The 13,934-nt window shown below is 38.1% G+C and overlaps 1 protein-coding gene across 1 annotated transcript in view; it reads right to left on the reverse strand.

Moving 5' to 3' along the window:
• The window catches only part of LOC100366981 (alpha-N-acetylgalactosaminide alpha-2,6-sialyltransferase 1-like), a 52,086-nt gene that overhangs the window by 37,140 nt on the left and 1,012 nt on the right, over nt 1-13,934 (reverse strand). The gene's annotated exons all lie outside the window — the stretch shown is intronic.

Consider the following 13,934-nt stretch of genomic DNA (forward strand, 5'->3'; position numbering starts at 1 on the left):
CTCAGCTTCTACAAGGATCAATTCTGCTGCACGATCCTCGACAAGGCCGGCAATACATCACCTTGTTGTTGTTGTTATCAAAAATTAACCAGTCTTTGAAGCGCGAATTCTATTGGTTTGAATCGGAGGCTTGATCAGCCTACAACCAATCAGATCGTTTGTTACAGTTCCCATGTTCGGCGCATTTCGCGATCATTCGGCAAGCTTGAATTATGACTCGTACGCCTAAGTCGATGAGTGATGCCATTTGTTTATCAAACGTGCAAGAAAACGCAATTTTGAAACAATTCTGGAGTTACTATCGATATTTATATATTTGGTCTTACAATCATACTAAATAGAGGAACGATTTTTTTTAAATATAAATTCATGGTCGGTCACAAGGACTGATGGTTTTTCACAGCTCTAGGCCCTTTACACCCACTGTCGGCGACAGGCCGACGGACCAATGTTAATTTCGAACACTGGTGTTGAGAAGGATAACGTATTACAGATCTCCAATACAGTTGCAGTAATCCACCTGGCGATTGAAGTCGGGGAGGCTGGCTTATCCTGTCTGCTAGTGCCGTAACACATGTGTTTGGTTCCCCTTCTCGAAAACCTAGAACGGTTCTCGTAGCAACTCAATGCTCAAACCGGGCAGAGAAGTGATTCCTCCTGATCCTCCGGGCCGACAATATTTGACAGCCGGGGGATGACGATCGGCGTGGGATCGTGTCCTAGTATTTGGTTCTTGGCGAGAAATCTGGTTTGTGTCTTTAGCACAACTTGATCGTCCATAAAGGTGAGGGCCAGTAGGAAGACTGTTTTCAACATCAAAAACTTGAGTGGTGCTGATCGGAGGGGCTCAAAGGGTAGTCTGCTTAGAGCTGATAACACAACCGACAGATCCCAGTTGGGCAGTTCCCTTGTACGGGTTCTCGGCGTCAGATTATGGAAAGCAGTAAACAGTCTCCTAATAATAGGACAATCGGCTAGACTTGACCCCAAAGAGTTCTCTATGGCGGGGGACAAGGCTGCTCTGTAGCCAACGATCGCTGCGTAAGACAAATCCACTTCATCAAACAGGTGGACAAAGAGTCTGCTACCTGGCCGATAGAGGGATGGCATGGATCAATCTCCCTTCCACTACACCAATTAGTGTATGCTCGCCACTTCGAGTTGTAGGCAGCATTGGTGAAATCCCTGATCGACCTGGTCAGGATGTTGGCAGCCCGCTTAGATAGACCTTTCGTCTGTATGAGTCGACTGAGAGCCTCCATGCGTGTAAGTGGTACATCGCTGGGCTCGTTGGTAGTGCGCCGTCCGGTTGGAACAGCAAGTCCGGCAGGTCCGGAAGCACTACTGCTGTTTCGATTAGCATTTCCAGCAGGAGCGGAAACCAGGCCTTTGTTGGCAATTGGGCGCCACCAGAGTCAATATGCAGGTGGGCTCCTGTCAAAGTTTCTCTCGTAACCGGTGAATTAGTGGGAAGGTAGGAAAGGCGTACGCATTCATGTGGGTCCATGGGATCGATAAGGCGTCCATGGCCCAGGCCCTTGGTGTTGGCAGGAGTTTCACGTACGTTGGGAGATTGGCGTTTCGGGGTGTGGCAAACAGATCTATCTTTGGACCGTTCCACAGCCGAAACAGCCTGGAGGCTACCCACTGGGGTATCTGCAACTCCGAGTTCTGGAGACGGAGCCGCCTCAATAGGGCCTCTGCCAGACTGTTTCTCACCCCTGGAAGGTGGTGTGCGGTTAGCTCCACATTGTATTCCAGGCACCAATAGAGAATTTGCTCTGCTAGGACCGACAGCGATAGGGAACGCCCCCCCCTCCTTGTTGATGTAGGAAACCACCGCTGTGTTGTCTGTGCGGAGCAGGACTCTGTGGTCTCGAACTTCAGGTAGAAAGCGTAGTAGAGCTAGGTGCACTGCTTTCAGCTCGAGCCAGTTGATATGGCGGTCCTGAACCCATGTGGGGGGCCATATTCCTTGGGCTTGTGACGACCACCAGGGCAGGGCTTCCTTCACTTGGTCCGAGATCAATACTGGCCTGTCTAGTTCTTGTAGGTGAGCTCGGTGTTTCAATAACAAGCTTGGACCGGGCGGCTGCGTAACACGGCCTAGGGAACTACCCTTCGAACCAAGGTCATCATTTCGATGATCCGCATTAGTTCTCAGAGAGACACTGAGGAAACGCTGACTAGTTGTTCGACTAGGTTGCTTAGCGCTAGGTAACGCGCCTGAGATGGATGAACCAGGCCTACCTTGGTGTCAAACTCCATGCCCAGAAACACTGACTGTTGTGTCGGGATGGGACTTTTTCTGATTTACTAAAAAGCCCAACTGGTGAAGTCAATTAGGTGTGTGTGTGTTCTCTTCTCCCATGAGGTGAGCTTTCCCGGGGTCTACTGATGTTACTAAGTTGTAACCTGGCCCCTTGCCGAACATATGCCCATTCCCCCACTGCCAGGGTGGACACCAACCGAGGAGGAGGAGCCACCACCTGGTCCCTTCTTTCCTGGGGCGCGCCGCTACTCTTCCCTCCTGTGGAAGGGTACATGTATGAGTGCTTGCCTCCTGGCTGAGTCTGGCTAGCGGACCTAGTCTTAGGGCGTTGCGTTTTCTGTGCTTGGGGGCTCCCTCCATTTACCCTTGGCAGTGGCCAACTGGCTAGCGGATTCGACTTGAACCATCTGGTTTGTTAGATCCTGAAGCCATCTCCCCATCACATGTGGAAAACACATGCGTCCAAAACTGTGTCTCGCTGCACCGTGGTAGCCCCGGCCAAGTGACCCATATGACACTGGAGGATATCGCACATAGCTATGCGGTGGCCCACCATTAACTGTGTCTCCTGGTCTAGAAGGCGGATGCACTCTGCCTCCAAAGTCTCAGAGTCCTGGTCGCGCACAAAAATGCGCTCCAGTCCAGTGCCACACTCAACCAGGAATGATGTGCGGGCAGGGTCGATTTGGATCCAGTCGCCTGTGATCCCATAAGCGTTGAAGCGACTGTGTGTGGTTGCTTTAGGATCGAAGATAGGGGGATATACATCAGGTCACCTGAATTGATAATATTCCGCATCACCCCAACGGTGTGGCTCACCGAGTCATTACGGATGGAAGACTCTGAGGGACCGCCCGAGGTACCCACTGTTTCCGACGCGGATGTACTGCCTTCTCTCAACTTAAATATGTGAGCGAGAGCGTGTTTAAGAGTGCGAACAGGTTTGGTTCTCTCTGGGAACGCCTATGGGTCGGCAAGAAGGGAGTCAAAACCCACAGCAGAGCTCGAACTTAAGAGTAAATTATTGTGTCTTGGCTTGCTGAAGGCGAGGGGGAGGTACAACGTGTGCCCTGCCCCAAAATCGGAGCCTTGGCTGCCAGCATCCCTGTTGGTGTTTTGTGCTCGAGGTCCCCAGGGAGACACAGTGCAACTAGCCTGAGCCTTGGCCTCCCCCAAATCAGCAGGAGGGGGGGAGAGATGTGTCTAGAATGCGAGCGGTGCTTGTTGTGTTTCTTCCTGCTTGCCGACTGAGAGGCCGCAGTGGAGACAGCTCGCTCCGACTGCATCTGGTCTACCCGGCCTGCCAGGGACTCAATCTCCCCGATAGTCCTTCAACCATTGCCCTCATCTCAGAGGCAAAATTGGCGCCGTGCGAGGACGGATCCACAAAGTAACCCGGAACGAGCCCCAAAAATGACCTCCAGGGGCACAGCCTCGCTGTAGTCAGTAAAGTTGGCTAACACACTCCCTGCAAAAACAGACTGTGAGGATGCCCTCCGATCAGTTGGGAGAGACAGAAAAACGTTGGTACCTCCACTGTCGGGCCTCTTGCTTGACGTCTCGGTACAAGTACCGGTAGCAGAGCGCGAGGACTTCCCACTCATGCCAACACACAACTCACCCTTATCGGTTTTACTAGACGCGCAACCTTTACATGAATGAGCAACATGGTCTGTCTCAGCGATTTTTATGCAGAGCTGGAAAGTATCCCAGGCCCCAGAACTCCAAAGAGTGCATATGCCCTCCTAGCAACTGAGACACAAGTAACATTTAGCATGTGCACAGCCACTACAAACCCGTCTCACAACCTGAACCACTACAAACCCGCCTCACAACCTGAGGGGACAAAGCCGGCGGTGAGCCTCTGGCACTTTCAGTACATCTATCCATTTCTAAATACATGTGTGAATAAAATGAAGACGACATGAATGAGGGACACGAAATACAGATGTAAAAGGTGTCGCCACAAAACCAACAAGTGGTTACGTAGCGGCACCAGGTTTTATTTCTTTGTTGTGAAAAAATACTACACACAAAAGGAAAAACGACACAAGGGTAAAAAAGACAAGAAAAATTTATCCTATTAGCTAGAATGTTGGATGCTGCCGCAGCGGCAATAACCCAAGCTAGAAACCTGGACAAGAAACAGCAAACAATCCACGCAGAGTCGCTAAACTTCATCCCTGTCAATGCGGAGAAGAAAGAAGAGTGATTATCCAGCCGTAATGGCGCCGCCATATGGCCTCGGTCACGTGGTTAGTGATGTAAGAAACAAGTCATGCATGGCACAGTCCTTGTTAGTTATCGAATTTAAGATATATAGTTTTGTTTACAGTAATATAGCTGGAATATAACCATGTCAGGAATATGATTATGATGACTGTTTAACATTAAAGTGATTGATTGAACAGCATTAATTAAAACGAAATCAGCCATTTTGAACACATGTATATATCATCTATAACATGGTGTATAATGAATATATAAAATTAGAACATAATCAGTCAAATGTCAGAGATATGGCTCTAGAAGCCCATTTATTAAAACAAAATGGCCGCCAGTCAGCCATTTTGAATCCGATCTACAAAATAAAATGACGTGCATCAGGAACTCGTAATGTCTAATGTATGAACCAAGCTTGAATGAAATCCATCCATAAATGCCAGAAGTGCTTGATATTTGATGATTTTTTAGCACAAAAATGGCTACCATTCGGCCATTTTTAATTGGATCGTCAAACCAATATATCTGTATATCTATGACATGATGTTTAATGAATATTTAAAATTTGAACATAATCAGTCAAAGCAAGTCAGAGATGTGGCACTAGAGCCACATTCATTAAAACAGAATGGCCGCCAGTCGGCCATTTCGAATGTAATCTGAAAAACAAAATGATGTGCATCAAGGTCCTATAATGTCCAATGTATATATCAAGTTTGAACAAAATCCACCTGTAAACAGCCGAGAAATGCTTAATTTTGATGATTGTTCAGTACAAAATGGATGCCGTTTGGCCATCTTTGATCAGATCATGAAACAAATTGATGTGCATATGTATAATGTTATGTATGATGCCAGATGTATGTGTGAAGTTTGATCGTGATTCATCCAGGCATTTCTAAGATACAGGTTGGGACGCACGTACGGACACACGGAAGCACAGAGGTCAAAACATAAGTCCCCATTTAAAAAAATCTTGGGGTCATGGGGCTTCCCCTGACCTAGATTCTATCTCTCTGTCATTGGCAGAATCGCTGATTATTGCCTACAGTTCAAAATAGTCATTTTGACTGACCGGAGTCTATGGTGGGTAATTGAACCTAGTGAATTGATTCAAAACTCTGGTAGTCACACGCCAAAAAACCAAGCAAAAAATATCATGGGATTACATATAATTATTATACATTTGTCATCGTAACACCATAAGTTACAGCGTGTGGTAATTTTGCGGTATTTTACAGGGTATTTTCACCCCTACCATATATGGAAATGCAAATTCCAAATATGGAATGATTACGCGTGTAAGCATCCTCTAATAATAATCAAAGAAAGCTTAGAAAGAACTCCCATGTGCTGAGAGTATTGGAGACACATTAAATATAATTCGAAATTACTTAGCTGAAAACTAATTATGCAAATCAGAAAATTAATATGACCAGATTTGAGTGTAAAACTAATGAGGTCTGCGCAATGTAACAGAAAATCTATGTCTCCAAGTTTAATTGAAATGTGATTAGAACCAACAAATTATGAATTATTATGCTTATTAGGGAATTAATATAAACAGATTTTTACCCCAAACTACTTAGGTTTGTACATTGTCCTAGAGCATCTTTGTACTAAGTTTCATTGAAATGGAATAATTAGCACCGTGAAAACTCCAAAATTTCGACCCCTCTAAAAATTCGATCGCCTATTTATTTGCCGGGTTTCGGTGTTTTATTTACCTCCAAATTTTCGACTCCACTAAAAAATGCCGACTCATTCTTATTCGAAAATTGCGACCAGTTTTAGTTTTCCCCCAAACGAAAAAAAAACCGATGTGAGCGTTCAAACGGGACCTTCCTCAAAGGCATGAATCCGGGTTTCTGATTGACTGAGAGATTTTTATTTTATTGGTAACGATAATATATTCTAAATAAACGAAGTTTCAAATAAAAACGAACACAAAAATCTCGGCATGCTGCGTTTCTGAATTGTTGATTATTACTGTACTCAGTAGTGATTATAATAATGTACACAAAATAAATTTGTTGAATGGTTATGAAAAACAAATAAAAGTCAACTTAGTTTCATCGTAAGCGAATGATTCCGGTCCCGTATAAACGTTTGATGCCATGTTCTCTTAGGTCAAATAGGTCAAATTGCTAATTAACCAATCAAAAAGCTGGATGATGCCAACGTGTTCAAATTACCATAGCTTATTTAAATATGTTAATGTTATTGAACGCAATGCGGAAGAGATTGATGTTGTAGTACGATATTTTGGCTTGGATTTGATGCGAAAACGGCATGATTTTTTTTAAATAAAAAAATTAGTTGTTTTTAAAAAATAAACTGGTCATCTGAAGAATAATTTAACATTGTTCACAGTGATAACAGCTCATTCTCGAAAGGAAGCTTACCCGCTCACGCTAGTCACGATAAAAATCATACACGTGTACTCTTGAATAGACAGACGTCAATGACTACGGTAAAACTTAGACTCTATTTTAGCCGGCAGGATTGATTGAAATGTCCGAAAAATGACGCAAAAATACACCTTAAAAGTCCCATTTTATTTTCTTAAATCCCATTTTACTTTTTAATCCAAGGGCGAATTTACGGCAGAATTTGGTCCCTCAAATAAGGGACACGTGAGCTTTGATTCTAACCGGATACATTGCACTGGGTCGGGGAGATCGTTTGCTAAACTTCCATGTATCTTTTGTCCAATGGGTACCTGTACTTCGAACATTCGCAAGTTTTCCTAGGTAGTGCGAGACAGCTTTGTCTTTTGACCTATTAGTTTTGTGCTGACCTCTTCTCCGCGTCTTGATGTTTTGTTTTGCTTGTCATAATACTCACTGATTGATGACTTTGTTTAGATTTTGAGTTACAACTCGGCCACGACCTTTGCTTTTACCTTGAAACATGAGGAAGTTTACGTCAATTGACCGACATTGCATTTTTTAAAAACTAATGAAGCACACTGTCTATCATCCCCATTTTTTTTTGCTGATTTCTACTCTGAAAAATTTGACCGTCCAAAAATGCACCTTAATTTTGACTCTAAAAACACGTCACATTTCTAACACCAATTATTTAAAACCGGTCGAAATTTTGGAGTTTTTACGGTACTTTAGATATCAGTGTGAAAGCTTAAAATTGGTTAATTATGCAAATTAGGTAATTAATATGTACAGATTTTAACCCACAATTATTCAGGTCTGTCTATTGTCCTACAGCATCCATGTACATTCATTGATATGTGATGTATAGTACCTGAGATATCAGTGTGAAAGTTGGTTAATTATGCAAATTAGGTGATTAATATGCACAAATATTTACCGGAAACTATTTGGGTCTGCATAATTCTAGATTCATTGAAATGTGATGATTAGTACTTTAGATATCAGTAGAAAAGCTGAAAATTAATTATGCAAATTAGGTAATTAATATGCACAATTATTTACCCTAAAACTAATCAGGTCTCTGCATAGTCCTAAAGGATCTATGTACCAAGTTTCATTGAAATGCGATGATTAGTACTTGAGAAACCCGTGGAAAAGCTGAAAATTAACTAATTATGCAAATTAGGTGATTAATATGCACAAATATTTATCGAAAACAATCAATCTCTGCATAGTCCTTGAGTATGTAAGTACCAAGTTTCATTGAAATGTAATGCTAACTACTTATATCAAATGCTGAAAATTAATTAATTATGCAAATTAGGTAATTAATATGTACTGATATTACCATAAAAACTATCAGGTCTGTGCAGTGTCGTATGACATCTATGTACCAAGTTTCATTGAAATGTGATGATTAGTACTTGAGATATTAGTGGAAAAACCGAAAATTGACTAATCATTATGCAAATTAGGTAATTAGTATCCACGGATTATTACCAAAAACTAATCAAAACCTAGCATTAGTTCAGAGCATCTATGTACCAAGTTTCATCAAAATCCAATGAGTGGTTGTTTAGATATCAGTGGAACAGTCATGGAACCACTAAAAAATAGCTAATTATCATGCAAATTAGGTAATTAATATGCACGGATTTTTACCAAAAATTAATCAAATCTGCGCATATGTTCAGAGCATCTATGTACCAAGTTTCATCAAAATCCAATGAGTGGTTCTTTAGATATCAGTGGAACAGTCATAGAACAGCTAAAAATTAGCTAATTATCATGCAAATTAGGTAATTAACGAGCATGGATTTTTACCAAAACCTAATCAAATCTGCGCATTGGTCCAGAGCATCTATGCACCAAGTTTCATCAAAAACCGATGTATGGTTCTTGAGATAGCAGTGGAACAGTCGGACACACATACACACATACATACACACATACACACATACACACATACACACATACACACATACAGACACACTAACTGCAAAGACTCCCATTTTGTGCTTCGCACATGGGAGTCAAAAACAGACATGGCTGCTACTAGGGTTTGACCGGACTCCACACAAAGAAGTTCGTTGATTCTGTGTTAAATCATTCAGACTCGTCGGTCTCACAATAAAGTTAATGCATGTTTTTCTGACAGCTTGTAAAATTGCAATTAGGTTATCATCATTAAGCAGAGATGTTAAAAAATAACGCATTCGATTTCAGCAATTATTTGAGCTCTAATCTTGACAGAAATTCTGATTAAATCTGCTTACAGTTGTCTAAAAAAAATTGCAACAACTGTTGTCACTGAGCATTGCTTACAGACATCGACAAATGAAAACACTCAAGACAAAACAAATGTCAGAGTTGCATCTTTATTACTATTAAATATAATTGTGGCCGAATCAAAATAGTACTCTCAAAAACTTCATGTATACACTGGCGACTTATGATTACTTGAAATCAGACACGCGCACTTCTCATTCCATTATTGGTCTCATGCCTACTATTACATGTAAAAGTGAGTGTAGTCCCTTGTTACCAGACACGTCCATCTTACAAGGTCATAGGATTCAAACTGCGTGAATATTTAATTAAAAAACTTCATGTTAAACTGAGCTTAGCTTTCATTACATTACCAGCATTCCATGGTTTGTCCCCACACTTACTTTTAAAAGTGAGCCCACTCAAGCTTTCGATTGTTTGGCTCCGGGCTTACTTTTGAAAATGAGCATACGCTCAACTCGTATCTTCGTGAAAACTGAGACGCTCAGTTACCACGCTCAACTACCACCTAGAGACACATTTACATACATGTACCTCGAGAAAAATATGAACTGCCTTGTTAAATTCATTGTGTGACTACTGTATTATTTGAAAAGTAAAAAAAAAACCTCCATCATATTGCAAGCTCTGTTTTGTAATGCAAAGCAACTTAAATAGTTTGTTGGTGTCCAGCGAGAGAGAAGTCAACAGTAATTTTGCCTCCTGAGAATCTACATCTTCGAACTTTGCAATCTTTCTTTTTTTAAAGTATGTTTTTAAATTATTATCATAAAGCTCTATTATTCTGTTCTAATAGCTGAAACAAATTCCTGTGAATTTTAATTTGTCGAATGAACTGTTTGTCAAATACAGAATACATATTTTTTTAGTACATTTTTCTTTTCAAAATGTGGATACAACAATTTGCTTTTTATGTATTTTTTATGTGTTGTTTTTGATTTGATAACTTTGGATTAAACATATTTTCTATTAGCTTCAAATCTTGATCAAAGTTTGGCACTCAATTCATAGGAGTGCTTATCTTGCTTTCTGTAAAGATTTTAGGTTTGCAAATGTGTATCAGACTGTACAAAAACTCTCTCCATGAGTTGGTTTTGAAACCTAGTCTAGTATTCCATTGGATTTAGGAGATATATTACCGAGGAAATTATTACAAGATAAATGATTTGCTTCATTGAACACAGACAATGATGCATATTTCCACTGAGATCAGTGACCTTTGAATGTGTATCACCAGTGATCAGTCAAGTAGAAATAGTCAAAATATTTTATCAGATTTTCTCAATTTTTGCATGATATTTTCATACAGGACATATGTTGTTCATACTCAGGAAAGAGTTTATACTGATGAATAAGGTGACCAAGTTTGATAAAGTTTGGAATAGAATTAGTAAAGTTATTGTGCACACAATAACAATTATTAATGACGATGACAACAACGACGACGACGACAACGCTGGACAGAAATGTTTCCCTTAATATACATTTCCCTTCCATCTTTGATGTTACAGGCAAAGTAAAAAGCCATTTGACATGATTTGTTGTAGCCACATTCAAATATAATTTGCTGAAGGTGACTGACAAAGTGTTACATTGTTTACATTTTACAATTAATACAATATCATATCATGAACCACAGTCCCACAATTTAACAATTCACTTCTCTTGTAATGCCAGGACACAATTTGATTAAAACCTGATATTTTTTTTAATTTTTAAATTTTTTTTTTTATTTATATATTTGTTATTGTTACTTTTGTTTATTTATGACTATTTTTTGGTTTTACAGGTTATTATTAAGTTCATATGATATATAAAAATTTGTAATACAATAATATTTATTTAAAATTATTTGTTTTAAAAACTAATTGAAATGAATATTGATTCATTGGTACAGTAGTTCCTAAATTTTAAAGTTCCATTAAGCTTAGAATCAACCAATCAAGTCTAGTTCTGCTTTTTTATTTCATTTTTTCATTCTTCTAAAATATGTATTTCATTATTTTCATACATTCTATTTTACATTCAAAAGCACATTGGTTGTTTGTTAAAATAACAAAAAACAAGATATACTGGTACATTGTATTATAATAAAAAATATATATATACACATCATATACAATACATATTTTAATCATATTGTCTCTTGTCTAGCTCTAGGCTGTTACAAAATCACCGCATGGAACACCATAATATAACAAGTCAATTTGATATTACAATGTACATTTTACTAGCAGTGTCATTAGTTATATTGTTCATTCAAATAAATTTAAATAACAAATCAAGAGATATTTTCAACCATGATAAATAATAATAAATTTTTATTATTTACAATGTTATGATTTGAAACTCTGCATCTTACACATTATCAGAAAATTTATTGTTGAATAATGATAATTTGTGTAAACATGACTAAAGTATTATACCAGTAATTATGGGCATGAGAGTTCATAATATATTATACAGTATAATAGCATTCATGTAGATAATGAAATAGTGTGCATGTTTGTTACAATATACAGGAATAGTAGCTCAATTGAAACTCACAAACATATCAGTGTACATTAACATCAACTATATGTGTAGCACACTGGATGACCTCACTTTACCTGGATACATACATCTCAATAGTCACACAGTCATACCTGTATTACTGAAATACTTTACAATACTGCTGTTATACAGTGTTGTCAAGGTAATTCACTATTTCCTTTTAATTTCTATGTAAATTTCACACACAAATGACAGGATTTATCACAATAGAAAAGCTAAAATATAGGCATATTGTAACTGACATACTGCATGTAGTACATTCTATTACAAAACTATTAACCTTCCACTGTTAGACTGTTGACAGTAAACACCAGATGTTTTGAACATTTGTATGTACATGTACAATCATATTACTATTCCACATATAGTGTAAATTTTAAAAACTCATTAAAATCATGATTTTTTTTATAAATAATATATAAACTATGAGTAAGACATAATTTTCAGTTCCTGTTATTGAATATCATTGTTGTTTTTCCTGACTTTTATTATGTGCAAATTGTCACAGAAACTATTTTCCATGTTTAGCATTATGACAGGGGAATATGATCCCTTATGGTACTATTTATGCATCAACCAGGTGCAGTTGAACATTTAGTAGTGCTTGTAGACAGACCAGACACCTTATTTATGATCTCCTAGATATAAATAATTTAATACTCAAAAATGAAGGTACACTGATAGTTAACTTTTAAACTTGTCTTTTAACTTGTAGTCAAGTTATGAATGAGAAGTTCATTAAAATCCAATTGCCAGTTTTAATCGAAAAGATTAAAGTAAACTTTGTCATAAATACATGCAAGTCTATGTAAAGTAAACTTTGTCATAAATACATGCAAGTCTATGTAAAGTATAACTGCAGTCCTGAAGATCTGCACCACAGAACATGATGAGACATGTACACTATACCATCTCATTGTAGCTGCATATCAAGTGCCTAACAATTCACTCAATGTTATGCAAATTGAATTCACATGGCTCAAAAATGTGGTTTAGTCACCTCTATCAAAATAATTTTATATAAATAGAAAGATGTTAAACATGCCAAATAGCTGGTAATTAAAATGCAAATTAATAGATTAATCCAAACTGATTTTTGCCAATTAGAAGTAAGGCACAAAAGGCATAATAAGATTAGAGTACAGTATGTCAACTTTTATTGGAATGCAAGAACAGCACGTTTTCAAAAACATGGACATTGAATGTATTGTCAGTTTTGTTGACAGTCAGTCAAGGATTAATAATCTTCATTGACATACTATTGATTTAGAAGTACAGAAGTAAGGTTTCTAAAAACAATAAAATACAGGCAAAAATTTATTTGAATTTTAGAAAAATCCAGTGTCAAGAATTTCAGTAAAAAGTAACAATATTGTAATTTTTTTCATTTTTAAATATTTGGTATACCATTATACAAGGATTAAGAAAATGAATAAAAAATATGGGGTCATCAGTTCAGAAAAAATCAATCAATCAATTATAGTGAAATTATCGATAACACGTTTTGTTTGTTTTAGGGCATTTTACCATCATCTCCTATGGCAAGGAGATCTTAACATTTTGCTCGATGACATATGGTGAAAAAAGATATAAAATTTGTTACAAGGTACTTTTTGATGACCATAAGTAACGAAAACAATTGACAATATTTTTAACGAGTTTAAAAGGAAATATGTTCTCATTGTGGTCTATGGAAACAGTTTCTAAAATGGCATTTTATTATGGTAGTATTATTTTACTGGTTGACAATGTTCTAAAATATGCACACATGTAAAAAATGAATAGTAGTAAATGACCACAAGCATACAATTTAAATATAAATATAATGGAACTTTGGATATACAAAACTTCCAATGATTGAATGCAAGTCAAAACAAGCGCAGCTAAAAATCTTGCAAGGAACATTACAATGTTCTAATAAAAATTGATAGGGAGATAGCAGTGTATTTTGCCATTTGCTGTTTTACTGGGTTCTAATTTTGTTATTTTTGCTGATACAGTGTGTACATGCAAGTGGAATCCCCTAAACTAAATGCACTTGAACATGCACAAAATAGAGTTCTTGTTTCACTGTATAATATATGAATTTCAAACCAGTGAGTATGGTTTTGTAGTACAAGTTTGTCAAAATAAAAGATTATAAATGTTTTATTAAAAACTATAGTTGATGGTATCCCATGACAATTGTCAGGAATGAAAGGCTC

Source organism: Saccoglossus kowalevskii, chromosome 3, assembly GCF_978046115.1.
Source record: "Saccoglossus kowalevskii chromosome 3, keSacKowa6.1, whole genome shotgun sequence".
Taxonomy (NCBI): Eukaryota; Metazoa; Hemichordata; class Enteropneusta; family Harrimaniidae; genus Saccoglossus; species Saccoglossus kowalevskii.